At 49.4% G+C, this 13,529-nt stretch overlaps 1 protein-coding gene across 1 annotated transcript in view; it reads left to right on the forward strand.

Moving 5' to 3' along the window:
- Positions 1-13,529, forward strand: part of LOC144175231 (uncharacterized) — a 170,491-nt gene that overhangs the window by 6,654 nt on the left and 150,308 nt on the right. The gene's annotated exons all lie outside the window — the stretch shown is intronic.

Genomic DNA, 13,529 nt, shown 5'->3' on the forward strand with positions numbered 1-13,529 from the left:
AGAAAAGCGCTAATCTTGAAGCTGTTGCTGCGACGATATGTTGAAACATAACATGAAGTGTACAGGAAAAGTGATTAAGGCCACAGCTCTGCTGCTCGTGATGTGAATTGACGCTTAAGCGGCAACCACATGCAGCGTTTTGCTCGCGTCTGGCGGCCGAAAACGATGCAGAGCCCAATTTACCCCACCAACATCTGCCGGATTGGTTTGTTAGCTAAGAACTGCCTAATTGGTCATATTGGCTCTTTCGTTTTTTTTTTTAATTTGGTCCTCTCCAACGTCCGTTTCACGTCGCCGCTAGAAGACACCGACGGACGACAGACGCGAGCAAAACACTCCATGTGGTTGCCACAACAAATACGTCCGTATCACCAGTGGTACACGAGGGAGGTGGACAATAAGAGAGAGGGTAGAGCTGAAGCAAAGTTATATTGCACGTTGAAGTTGTTGGCCCATGAGATCTACGACAAGTTTGATGACACATATTATGAACACATGACCGAACAGACAGGCAGCAAGAAATATAGAACACACCTAAACTGAATGAAGCAAAATTACAATCTTTGTCAGAACAGCACCGCCTTGGGACTAAACCGGCTTCACCTGATGCGCAGCTTTTTTAACGTCTTTAAGCGTTGTTGAAGACAGTTCACTCGCTGACATATACGAGGACAACCGCATACGCAAGACGTGAGTGTCATTTTATCACAGCCGTCATCCCCTGGAGGTACAGTTATTCGACTAGCAAGCACGAGCCAATAAACATAATCGTGTGCGGCATCCTGAATTATTAAACGAAGGCTGCCAACCAAATTGATTGTCTCCTTGGAGAGGACGTGTTACAAAGTAACAAGTAGGCTCATCTTTCTCGGCCGTCTTGTAAAGCGCCATAGAACTTATTAGCCCGCGACAACGTGACATCTTCCGCATTAACTGATTCCACGTAGGAGAATAACTTACGGACGGCGTGACACGACGTCGAGCCCTGAAAGTGCCATGGCATCGCGAGTCGACAGACGAGTATACAAGAACACGTTCCCTTACAAGTGCTGCATCCGCGCATTTTTGGACCAGCGCCATGTCATTAACGCATTCGGCGTGGCCCTAATGCTCGGCCGCATCGGCCTTTCCTTCCACACGTCTGAACCAAGTTTCGCATGGACATGTCTTCCGGCGATCCTCAAGGACGCATCCGTAACGCCTGGCGAAATGCTGTCGCATCAACAAGACAAGGTTTCTTCTTCGCGATGACCGTATGTCGCCACCTAGGTAGCAATGCCCACGAGCTCTTAGAATGGTTGGAAATCTGCCGGCCCCCTCACACTCGAGCCAGAGAGCCCCGCTAGTGTTCTCACTAAGCCGGCTTTTTTCATTTAGGTAGTGTTTTGTAAGGACAACCTTGTCATCATGCATTGAAAAGCATTGTCCTCAGTCCAAGATCATCGAGTTGATGAACAGTTGAGCGGTACGTCAGCGGTCGGAGGAAGACGATGCGACGACCGTGAGTGATCAAGAAAGAAGATACTGAGGCACGGTTCCATTGGTTGCTTTGTGTCTTTTTCGTATAGGTTTGAGCAGGTCGCGCCTTATTGTCATTGGAAGCACACGGAGACAGGGAAGAGAGAAATGCAATTAAGGTTATCCGCCGGGGGCGTTTCCGTGAGCTCTGAGTAAATGCCGGCACAGCCGACGACTTCGCAGCAGCTAAACCTGTAATTACGACGGCAGGCCGTGTCACCGAGCTCAGTCGTTCCGCGGTTGCGTCGGCGAGAGGCGGACAGCATTCAACACCGCCGGCCACGAGAAAGGTGTAGGCGAGGTCTCGGTTCCCGTGCACGTCTCCACCGCAGAAATTCTGTCAAGAATTGACGAGCCCTTCCGGTCGCCGCAGCATTATAAACAAAACACGTGTGTGCCGAGTCATGCGGCTTTTTTCTTCCCCCGTGGGTACGTGATATCGTGTTTCTGTGTAATGTAGTTTAGATCAACTGCTTTTTGATGGCTGACGTGACTAGCTTCTCCGCGTGCCCGCACGCCTGCGGTTCGTTTAGCTTCGGCTCCATTGCTTCTTTGGGTACGAAACCGGGGTGACGTCCGACGCCAGAGCGCCGACGCGTGTGCATTTAAATGACTCGGCATGAATTCAATATTCGAAGGATATCCGCTACGTTATATCCCGCGACAGTCTCCCGGATTTCACGTTGACGCGCCGATATATTGGTTGAGAATTAAAAACAAGTCGGCGGCGTCGTTGTTATTCCGATGATAATTTCTCGGGACGTGGGGAGACGAGATGAATGAGGGAGAATTGTCAATAAATGTGCGTAAATAAACGACCGAAAAGGAACTTTTTTAAATTAGTGAATGTCATAGAAAACAAGAAGAACGTGCACGGATATATCTTCCGTCCAAAATTCCACTTCACAATTCAAATTCAAGGAATGCGAAGCATTGAATTAATCAGACGTGGAGGCACTTGCTCGGACGGACCGCTATAGACTCGTCTGATGAAACACGCCTTTACGGTATATCTAACTGGTAGGACTTATTTTCACGAACTTACGTCGCGAACTGTAACTTACGTCGACCTCTCCTCAGGCCAATGGGGAGGCGTCCTTTCAGCGGCGCGTGTGCGGCTGTGTCGCGTTTATTGGCTCGTATTTTTTTCTTGAACTCCGGGTTCCGGCTCGCTTTCACCTCCGTTTCTGCCCATGGACGCCGCAACAAATTTTTGCGGAAGAGACGTCAACAGTTTCGCTGTGAAAATTTGTGCAATAAACCTGCCGGGGTCGGCCACGACGTGCTTCGCATCTAAAAAATCTGGCATGCGAGCTCCGGTTGTACATCGCGTGGGCACAATAACGACCATATTTGACTCTTCCATCCTTTCAAGGTCACCCCAAAATACGTAGGATTGCACTCCTTCGCGTGCATCATTCCTCACACAGACGCGCAATCTCGGGGTCGTGCAGCTGCACGCCACTTGCCCTTGGTTCCCTATCAGTTTGTTGCACTATGTATAGGGCCAGATTATCCTTCTCAGTCTGTCGCATTCCCCCTGCGGTCGAAGTAACGTATGCGTGCGTGGCCTGGAGTACACAGAGTCAGGCTGGTTTCGCGAAGAACGCCATGCAAATTCCGCCATGAGCATTCGCTCGTATTCGTCTTGGCTCATCCGCGACAACGTTCGTCGCGAGCATACCTGCGTTCTGGCTGATATCCTCGAAGAGGACGGCGGGGCACGACTTCGACCCCGATGACCTGGTACACGCTCAAGAGGCAGGCTCATAGGGCAACCCAGCCATGTAACATAAGGGAAAAAGAGTGGCACCAGTATGTGTTCTTGCGGTCTGCCAGACCTACGCACTGGTACGTAAATGTGCGGGCTGAAGGAGTGTGTGTACGTTTGTGTAGCTGGAGCAAACGCGTTCGGCGGCGCTGGCATCCATATGTGTGGCGGCCCTGTTCCGATGCTCGAGGCCGTTGAGGTGAGCGTCGCAGGCACGATTCCAATATGGAATGACCCTAGCGCGTTGATTGAGCACCGAGGATATGGAAGGAGAGAAAAACAGCGCGAGTGCTACGGAATATGTCTAAGCGCGCGCCGTTGAGCCTCTGCAGCTTTCGGCAGGTACGCCGCGGTCTACGAGTGTATATATGCAAGCATTCGAACGGACCCGCTGCCCTCACGAATCAGTTTATCTGTAAAGCTTGTACATCTCCAGGCAAGCGCCCCTTTCTGCCATGTCTGGCTATTCATTATATACAGGCCGGGAACGGAACTTTACGCTCAAGGCCGGCCAGCTAATGGCTTAAGGACTAATTATAAGGTGTGGGCGTATTCCGTACTAATGGTTCTTATGCTTTATTCCTCTTTTTCGTTTTCTTGTTTTTCCTATTAGTGTTGTTTTTATACCAGCACTAACACCTAGCAGCAGCTGCAGCAGTAGCACAGTAATGTACAGCCGGTAAAACGCTTGTCTATAACAGTGATTTCAACTTCAACCAGCTACATCCGAAAACTGCCGAAACATACTCGTTCCAAACATGTCGGAGGCAAAAGCGAAGGGCGAAGACTTCAGAATTCCGCAGTAGTTTTATTCAAATCCCGCTCCGGCGGGGCAGGATAGGTCTGAGAGTACGAACGCTGTGTTATAGACAAGCCTTTTACCGGCTGTACTCTAAGGCATCATTCACACAGCCGTTTTTCACTCCGTCACGTCACCGTCACGCCACCGTTTTCCGTCATGAGCAACGGTTTCTCAGGCGATTTTTCACCAAAGACGGTGCGACGGCGACGGGAAGCCGAGCTCTACATTTCCGTTCCGTCAACGCGATGGGGCCACGCCCCGCGGCAAACCAGCCAATCCGAAAACAAATTTTTACGGCTAAATTTAGCGAAAAGTGAACACACGAGCGACTCGTGCGGCCGCGTTGCACCGGCTACATTCCACTAGCTCCATCACTCGGTACACGGACACACTCAAGAATCTAAGCCATTTTCTTTGCGGTTCAGGTTAAGCACGCTCAATTCTAGGCTAAACTGATCACTAGGCAGACGACCTTGTATACGCTACTCCGTTACGACTCCGTCGCGGTTTTTTGACGTGGCGGTGCCGTGACGGAGGAGGTGACGGCTGTGTGAATGAGGACTAAGACAATCCTGTGGTTCGCATTCAACAAAAGGCACCCTATTGACCAATCCATGCAGCGAAAAACAAAATTCGGTGAATAGAGATGTCAAGCATACGGTTCGACTCAAAAGGTAGGTGTCAGTTATGGCATTGCGCAATTCAAACGTGACATGCTGCGTTGTGCCACAGTACATATAACATTTTTTGAGGCAAATGGTATGCACGTTCACTCGTGTCACTCGACAAATTTGGTTCAATGGGGCCATGGAGTGGTCAACATACGGCACTGTGGTGAAGCCGAACCACGCGACTGCTTTAGAGTGTATAATAGTGCCGTCCTAAAGAAGGCCTCTGCCATGCCATTGTGAGGTTTCGTCCGTGTACACCAGGGTTTCCAGATCTTTTTCTGTTGACAGTTCGGGGTTCCAGGGAATTTTCCTAGTCTAGTTGCACCCGTGCTGTGTATTCCCAAGGGTACTACGATGTTCTTTCTACCGGACCAGGCAGCACTCACGACGTCGGTGTGAGTTGATAAGTTCCAAGGCATATTTCTGCAGTATACCGATGTAAAGGACACTTCCGTGTGCGATTTCCCCGTAAAAATAAGTAGCGTGAAATATACAAGACCACTGTGTGCAGCACATGTCGTTGAACTGGGTTTTGCTGCTACTTTGCTTTGATCCGTTCGCATTCCCACAATTAGAGCAGCAGTAAACGAATAATATACTAAACTTTTATCACGCCTACTAATGCCATGACACATTGGGAAGACGTGAAACTGTCAGTATGTACTAGGTGCGTTCAAAAGTAATTCGAACATGGTTTCGGAAATTCACACTGAATTGGATTGAATAATCTTACAGGAATTTTTTTCTTGTTGAAACTGCCTGGCTGCATGGGTGTGCGTTTAAAGGAGCCCCTAATAGAAAAATCTTCCTGCAAAGCGGTGATGTCTTTCACAATGCCGGTAAACAAATATTTTGTGCTATTCAGAAATCCTCGTTCCCGTTACTTATGACGGCTCCTGTACGTTTCATACGCACCAATACAGCTCTGATTATGCAAGCGTACCTTAATTAAAGGCCTTTTGTACGCCCGCCGCGCCAGAAATTCCAAGGAAAATTATGCTCATCGTCATTTAACGGTGCCCTGCGCGCAGTAAAGTGCCACGCTGGATGCACACGTTAGCTGGTTGCGAATCAAAGATAATGCGTGTAACAACATTCAACAGCAGAAGTGTGTCCGAAGATGCCGTTTTGCTGCATCTTCGGTAGTGTTGTTAACAAACGACCCGGTCGAAGTTAACGGCGAGGCTGTAGATGCGGCAATCTCACAACGCTTATAAACGCCAAAACGGTCGCCGTTGCTGACTTTGGTGGCTCAGGGGTGGTATTCTAATACCTTATCTACTTGCATACGCTCGGCTTCTGTGGCGGCAAATGCTGCGTCCTGCCTAGCCTGACGCATGCGCTCAGCGTCTTGCGCAAGAACTGCTATATTTAGCTATATTTAGTGACACTCGTTCTGCTTAGCCTTCAAAAATAATCTTCAAACATAATCTTTACCAGGAACACATGGTGGGGGGTCCCATTATTCACAGGCGCCTCATCATCCGTAATACGGTTTCGACGCTTGTTTGAGCTCTGATTCTGAGCTCTATGCTGTATGCCCGATTAGGCTGACGCATGATAGCGGCGTCTTAGGCCTTGGCGCCTTGGAGTTTTTGCCCACGAAAATGAAACCGTTGGTGGGTGGAGGCGTACAGCATTGCTGTAAAATGTGATCTGCGCTGAGGCATTGCGCAACGCAGAACGTCATGGTTGCATCGCGTGATGCCACACCTCAGACCGAAACTTTCTAGCCAATTAGTATGCTCACCATCGTCATTCGCCGAAATTGTATTGATGTCTACGTGGATCACTCGTGTGCATCGAGGTGAAGCTGAACTGCGGGCTTGTCTTGAAGTGTACATTTCTCGTACTAAGAGCACACACAGTACGCGGAAATATTCAGCCCTGCGGGACGAAAGTACATCGTTTCCTGGCGGAGAAGGGGGGGAACGAGCGCGAATGTTGCGGCGTTCGGATTTGGCCGGTGCGCATCGATCGGGCGCGGGCCGCGAAGGTTGCCGCTGCTACGGGGTGGCCGGCCGATGTTCGGGTCCGGCTCGCAAGGTGCTGCCCGGGCAGCAGCGGCGTCTGCCGACGGGACCGGGCGGCCCTGTGATTACGCCAGCAGTGGTCCCGGACGGCGGAAGAGGGGGGCGTTCTTCATTTATCACGAGCCGCAAGCGGAACCTCGTCGTTAGCTGGTCGCGCATTGGCGGCCGATCTTATCACTCGCGAGCGCTTCTTTGTTCTGCCTTCTCGCGGAGCTGCCTTTCGCTGCTTCGCCCTGTGTCTCCGTGGCTTGTCTTGAGCGTCCCGCACTCGTTCTTCGAGGAGGCTTACGTCGAGCGACGCGTGACGCAACGCTGGATACCGGCGGGCGACTGGCGTTGTGTATGCCAGCTCAACGTTCCGCCCCCAAGCCGAGGACGGTGTATACTGAGTTGTTGCGAGGCTGCGAAAGGGGGCAGGGACATGACAAGGACTTGGAGGAACTGGCGGCGTGCCTGAAATGCACACTATGGGAGTAACTGAGCGCGGTTGTTATCTACCTACAATTTGATATCTCAAACTCTTTGTTACAAGCTCACCGTATGTCACGTTTCATGGCTTCATGGCTTATCTACATGAATCATTTTCGTCTTGATTTTAACCTGTGTGAATAACCTGTGTGAATAACCGGCGTGAATAACCTGTTTGCAGAAATGACCTAGTTGCACAAAAACAAATTCGAGGACACGCCTGTCACGAAGACATGAACGACCGCCAAAACTGAGGGGTGCGTGTTTTTTATGTATTTAGTATGTATATAGATTTTTTGTGTAATCGTATGTGCACCCTTTGTCAGAATTTTGTGGTCCAATCCTAAGCCTTCTCGACCACAAAGAATTGAAAGAATCGGCTTTACCTTTAAATGTGACAAAAATATTTTAAGGCAGTAAGAAAGAAAGGTGTTTTCTCTAGCTTTCCTGCATGAAAAGTTACAGCCTCACTCGGGACGTAAGCTTGTACATTAAAGTTTTTGCAGCCTGCGCGTTTCCGGCTTGGTCCACAAAATTTTGACAAGGACTGTACCATTCTTTATATTTTTTACGGGCGAACTTATTGGCGCACTACCATTCGTCATGGGACCAAACGAGTGCGGAAGACGAACTCATGATTGCTGTCAATTCGCGATTAAAATACCCTTTAATTAATCCCATTGTAAAACTTGTTGAATTGTAGCTTTCTAAAAGCTACCAAGCAAGCGGCACCTACAACCAACTTCCCAGCTGATTTAACAAAACATGAAGAGGCAGTCGAAATGGCTTCGAACACGGCGGTGTGATGCTGCTTGTACGTATGCTGCGACTGCTAATCTGTGTTACAAACTCAAGAAAGCTCATCGCAAGTATTCAGTCGCCTTAGCTGTCCAAAATTATAGTTTTTGTGGTGATGTCTGGTGTAGAACACGAGTTAGAGCTTTTTTTCCGAAAGCATACTCCTCGCGAAGCCTTCGTATCGAATCGGCGTTTGCAGCTACACTTTGAATTAACTTATTACAAGGAGTTCGTAATAGTCGGTACAGTTTTAGAGCCGTCTTGGCAGTCGAACGTATCATAATTTCTTCTAGGGCGCGAGCATTACTACTGTACACGTTGTAAAGAGCTGAGAAAGTGGGCTTTGCTGTAAAGCGCACTCTGTACGAACGACACACAGGGTTACGAAAGATCCCGGAAGTGGTTCCATTATTGGCTTCACTGTAAAACAACGTTGTAAAGCCAAGGTGTTAGTGGTTGTAGTACGGAAAAGAGGGTGAATGAAACCGCCCCAGCGCATTTTTGTTTGGTTACACGTTAAACCGGGTTCAGACTGTTGACGTAACTGTCGTAATAACTTTAAAGAATGAGGTCATTTTCACGTCTCAGCCAACCGAATTGTGTGACACGCCGTCTTTTCACGTCCATAGATCACGATATGCCTTTTGCGTCGGTAGTCTGAACATACCCTTATTTAAACAGTGTGCAGCTAAACGTCATTCTGATCAGGTTGCGGAGATAAATCGCTGTAAATAAGCGGGAGTGTGCACTTTTCATTGCCCTGATGCAGCTTTCCCCGTCCGGCTATAAAACCCATTACCTATACGAAAAGCAGGATCGGCATATGCCCGGTCGGAGGTGTTTGATTGTGGAGGTACCTCGAAGTCTCCAGGCGTATACACAGCGACGTCACCCCGATAAGCGATGCCGGCACATGGTTGATCTCGTCAATGGCGGCAGCGCTGCTTTTTCAACGGCGAGACAAATGGCGCAGTCATTTCCTCTGCAGGCCGCGACGGCCGGTTCCATTTCATGAGCGCGGCATCCGTTCCCAGGCTTCGTTGGCGGCTGGTGACAGTCCCCTCGTATAGCGCGCGCGTGTGTGTACGTGTGTCTCTGCAGGCGTGCGGTTCGTCTCTCGTCGAGGCCCATTCCGCGACCGCCAATCGACCCGGGTCGCCAACGCCAATATGCACTCTTCCTCATACCGATGCCCGAAAACACACACACACACGCGCGCAGGCCCTGAACCTCCCTCTCTTCACTTGCCGCTCCCTCGTCCGCGCAGCTCCGGTCATTCACTGTTTCTGTTTACATCCTCTGCAGCCATCGCGAGTAACGTTTCGTGCTTTCGCCTTGGTATTTTCGGTCCCTCTTCCTGGCTCTAATGTACGCCGGCAGACAGCACGTGGAAAGCGACGATTTCGAGCGCAGCACGCTATTCCCGATTGCCAACGTCCTTATACGTATGGTGTGCTCATTGTTGCTCGCCATACACTGGTGACTAGGAATAGCTTCTTCGATTTGGCCGCTATATCGAAATTCAGAAAATAGTCAGTGGAGATAACGTACGCAAACAGTGCAGTGGGCGTTTCCTTAGGTTTCGCCAAATACAGGAGGAAGCGAAGTTAGTGTTGATGTTGGCGATGTCGTGCGAAGCTGAAGCACCCAGCATTACGTTAACCAACCCCCTTAATGGTTGTAGGAAACGTGAGCAATGGTGCGGTGCGTTAGCGACGGAGGATGCCGCAGTCTGCAAGCGCGTGCGTGGGTTTGATAAACGACCAGAGTAGGAAATGCAAAGATGTCAATGGGCTGCAATATCCCGGTTCACTTTGAAACATCGGGGTAATTAAAATCATATGCCGTCCTACAAAACAGTGAATAGATCTATGACGCGTGCAAGTAAGGTTAAAACCTAAAGGATATTTAGCCCCTTTTCTGGTTTCGTTACTTAATTGTACGTGATAGGAAGCGAATCTGGTTTAAGGAAGAACCCGCCAACGGCATTGTACTTACCTGCAAACTCGACACACATTGAAATAAATACCCAGCGTACAAAAGCTAAGCTGCAACATCCAAAAATCTCAAGAGTATGCTTAAAGATGCGATTGTATATTTTATTAACGGGAAGGAAGCCCTATCATCAGGTTTCCAGTCATCCGTTCAGTGCTCTACTCTCAGTTTTTTTTTTTCCTTTTTGAGGGGGATAGAGGAGATAAGATTTTCGCAAGGAGCACCTTCAGGGGCATTGCCCTTTAATACATACAAACAAATTCGTGCTGTGGAGAAAAATAAGCGTAAAATAAAACAAATAAGACAGTCACCCAAGGAAATGTTCAATAAGCGCGTCTTCGCCACCGCAAAGTCATGCGCGTAAAACTTCAGAAAACAACGCGTTGCCTTCTCGAACTTCACGCCGAAAAAAACTCGACCCACCTTCAAAGCTCCGACGTGAACATCACGCGGGCACAAGGTTTATGCACACACCCTTTCACGATACCACCGCTCGATCGAAGTTTTCCTCGTGATTCGGGGCGCGACTGGCCAAACAGACCTGTCTGTGCACAGTTTGCCAAGTGGGGCCTGAGTTATCGCCTCAAAGGAGAGCTGGCTTTTAACTGTAACCAAGGCAACGCCTCGACGGCACGCACCTCTGACGGGACAGCTAAAGAAAAAGAAAGAAAGCAAGCGAACCACGAAGCGGGAGAAAGCAATAATTGCCCCCGGCTCACAGGTCCCGGCCGGGCGCTCGTTAGGTCGAGCGGCGTCTCTTCTCCTCCGACCCTCCTCCTTACGGCGTGCCTTTCTCTCGCCTTTCGGCAACCTCTGTCTGTCCTCTCCTCCTCTCTCGCTGCTGCCCTCGGTCAACCTTCTCTCTCGCAGACACTTCTATATTTTGCTCCTAGCTCTCCTCGCTGACGCCTCTCCACGCGCTTCTGCTCTATTTTCGCATTCCCTCGAAGCGAACGAAGCCAGTCTCGGGGCTTTAGCCCGCATTTTCATGGCGTAAAAGAAGAGTTGGCAGAGTAGCACCCTGCTCGCTGCTTCCGACCTGCAAGCGGGTGCCAAGTTTTCGCGCTCGGGGATCCGTGTTCCGTGCTGGGAAGGCGGATTCGATCTCACATCTTTCGTCGCCCATTTCGGCTGACTCCTGCATGCCGATCACTATATTTACATCATTTTCTTCTTTCGAAAAAATAAAGCTTCCATCCTATTTAGTGCAGGTTGTCTTTAACGCGCAAGGTTACATGCCGGACTTCACTGAACATGTTCCTGTGCCGTGGTAAGTCGTGGAAGTGCTGCAAACAACGATTTCTGCTTAGAGATCCCGAACACTTCAGTGAGGTGTCCCGCAGGGCGCCGTTCTAACCCCTATACTATTCTTTACTATGTGTGGCTATGATGATACCGTATGGACGACAAAAATTGACACCGTAGCACAACTGGGAAACATCTAGCGAGGCATTGACATCATACTGAAATTACTTCGTAATCAAGGACTTGGCTTCTCACCAGAAAAAAAAAAAACTAAAACAACCTACGTGGTATGTACACGTATGCGGAGGCCTACAGACGTCTAACTCCACCGTAATTGTCACGCTCTACGTGAGGTTTTTAAAGACCGCATACTGGGTCCCATTGTCAATTCAAGCCGGCATAACCAAATTCGAGTTGGTGCTCACCTCGATAACGACCTGTGGCTGCTCGGCAAGGTCCCAATGTTCGCGGGGTTGCTCTTCCAAGACCACGGCCAAGGGGAATTCGTACATCAAGGCCTCGTTGAATCTAGTTTGCTATTCTTCCACCGTACATCCCTCACCCCAAGACTAAAACAAATAAGTTCGGCGTTTTCAACAGGCGGGAAGTAAAAAATAGCACTTGGCCTTCCAACGCAGACGTCCAGCCGTGACCTCTACACAGAGGCTGGTATTACCACCCTTGCCGACCCCACTTCCGACAGGCATCTTTCACGGTAGCATCGCCTATATCTGACACATTTAGGAAGCTGCATAACGAAGCAACACCTAACAGCCACAATGACCACGAAAGCAGTTCTCGCTAGCACCGCGGAAAACAGACGTGCTTACGTGCGCTCTACACTTCCTGCCATCGCATAGGCCTTCAAGGCTGAAGGGTGGAACAACAAAAGCTGGACCGAGCACCTTCGGAACTGAAGCGACCAGCCGATGATTACAACATGACTCTTGGTTTATGCAGGGGGCTCGGTTGAACCAATTACTGGACAAGCAGGAGCTGCCTTCGTGTCCTGAATCGATGATTGATTGATTGTAGGGTTTAACGCGCCGACGCAACGCAGGCGATGAGGCGCGCCGTAGTGGAGGGCTCCGGATTAATTTTGACCACCTGGGGATCTTTAACGTGCGCCGAAATCTCGCACACACGGACGTTTTTGCTTTTCGCCTCCATCAGAAAAGCGGCCGCCGCGGCCGGGAATCGAACCCGCGACCTCGTGCTCAGCAGCGCAACGCCGTAGCCACTGAGCCACCGCGGCGGGTGTGTCCTGAATCCGATTAAAAGCGTATGGTACAGCTACGCGGCAACACGAGAGCCGAATGAGGTATGCTAATAGCCGTTCAACTGCGCGATTTCATGGCCAAAAACGCAATACTGGTTAAAAGAATCTGTGATCATCGCAGACGCGATCAGCGTTCTACGGTGGCTGGAATAACGAGATGAACGACCGTCTCGTCATAGATATTCAGCAACGAGTCAGCAACAGCGAGCCCACGGACGCCTCCTGACCTTTTAATGACGGAAGTGTTCTAGGCTGGGCTGGACGAAAATCTGTCCTGGTATCGTGTCACGCTCGCTCCCGGAGCAGGTTTCTCCGCCCAGCAAAAACCGGTTCCCAGTATAGAAAAAAATTCACAAAAAATAAAAAGAATGTCTGGCCCTCATATTTTGATATAAGACTGCTTATATTGCTCCTGGAAAGATGTCTTTCGAGCAATACAGGTAAAGCCGAATTTGAAAGATACTGTAAGCCTGGTCTTTGTAAGCTGGCCTTTTCTCTGTACCTGTTGCGCGGTGAAGCATGGCCATCTAAGGCGGGAGTATGGTTACAGAAAACGGCTCTAACTCTTGTTTTAGCAGAACTATCGGGAAACAAATTAGTATATGGCATTTAGCCGCTATGCCGACTCCACCATTACGCCAAGTTTCATTTACTTGTCGTAATTATTTAGGTATATATAATAATACTACCAAATAAACTACCAAGTACTAATACTACCAAACAACTATAATACTACCAAACAAAAGTTGTCAGCCATGTGTTAGATTTTTGGTGTCCCTAGATTTATTTGCCTTGTTATATTCAGTCTAATTTGGACCACTGTGGTCATCCATTAACTATGGCAGTGTGGCCGGGAGTTAAGTATGTATGCGTGGCAGTGCGTTTCTTTCTGACAACCTTAAGCTTAAAATGTGTTGTGACTTTTTTAATGACGTGACAACTGCCCCCA

The sequence above is a fragment of the Haemaphysalis longicornis genome, unplaced genomic scaffold (assembly GCF_048455015.1).
Source record: "Haemaphysalis longicornis isolate Haplotype H1 unplaced genomic scaffold, Haemaphysalis longicornis Haplotype H1 scaffold_3, whole genome shotgun sequence".
Classification (NCBI taxonomy): Eukaryota; Metazoa; Arthropoda; class Arachnida; order Ixodida; family Ixodidae; genus Haemaphysalis; species Haemaphysalis longicornis.